Source organism: Danio rerio, chromosome 6 (genome assembly GCF_049306965.1).
Source record: "Danio rerio strain Tuebingen ecotype United States chromosome 6, GRCz12tu, whole genome shotgun sequence".
NCBI lineage: Eukaryota > Metazoa > Chordata > Actinopteri > Cypriniformes > Danionidae > Danio > Danio rerio.
Window position 1 is genome coordinate 63,364,444 of NC_133181.1, and position 557 is coordinate 63,365,000.

Sequence of the window (557 nt, forward strand, 5' to 3'; positions counted from 1 at the left end):
AGTGATGTAAAATTATAATTTTCGTAATTAAAAAACAAAACAAAACATACTAACATCCAGGAAAACTCCCGATCATAGATATGTGTGTATATGTGTATATCTCTGACTTTGGATGGCCACAATCCTCCACAGCAGCTTGGTCCCGCATTCATTTCAAAGGAGCGCTACCCTGTTCCAACATGGCGGCTCTATTGGCGCATTCCTTTAAATAGACAACAACAGGGTAGGCGACATCTAATGTATATTTCTATGTCGCGTTCATACTTAGCGAGATGTGCTGTTGAGGAGCTGCTCTTTCAGTGCTCTTTAGTGGGTAAGCACTGTTAGGGCTCGAGTAGCTGTTCATTAATGTTTGCTGTTTGCGACGGAACCACGAGCCGGAAGTCCCGTCTTTCACAACTTCCTTTTAACAATAGCGATCCGTGATTGGCTGACGCGCCGTCCGTCATCACGCTCTCTGTCATGCGTCAGCGCGAGCCGTGTGGACGAGCACGTGAAAACTCGAGCGAGCAGTGTGTGTTTACTACTCCACATCAGATGAGGAGTAACACCTGAGC

The 557-nt window shown here is 46.1% G+C and overlaps 1 protein-coding gene across 1 annotated transcript in view; it reads left to right on the forward strand.

Moving 5' to 3' along the window:
* The first annotated feature begins 483 nt into the window (after positions 1-483).
* Positions 484-557, forward strand: part of aamp (angio-associated, migratory cell protein) — a 9,114-nt gene continuing 9,040 nt past the window's right edge. Inside the window, 1 exon segment of the mRNA NM_212938.1 lies at positions 484-557. This exon segment is cut by the window's right edge and continues 190 nt beyond it. The gene's annotated coding sequence lies outside the window, so the exon portion shown is untranslated.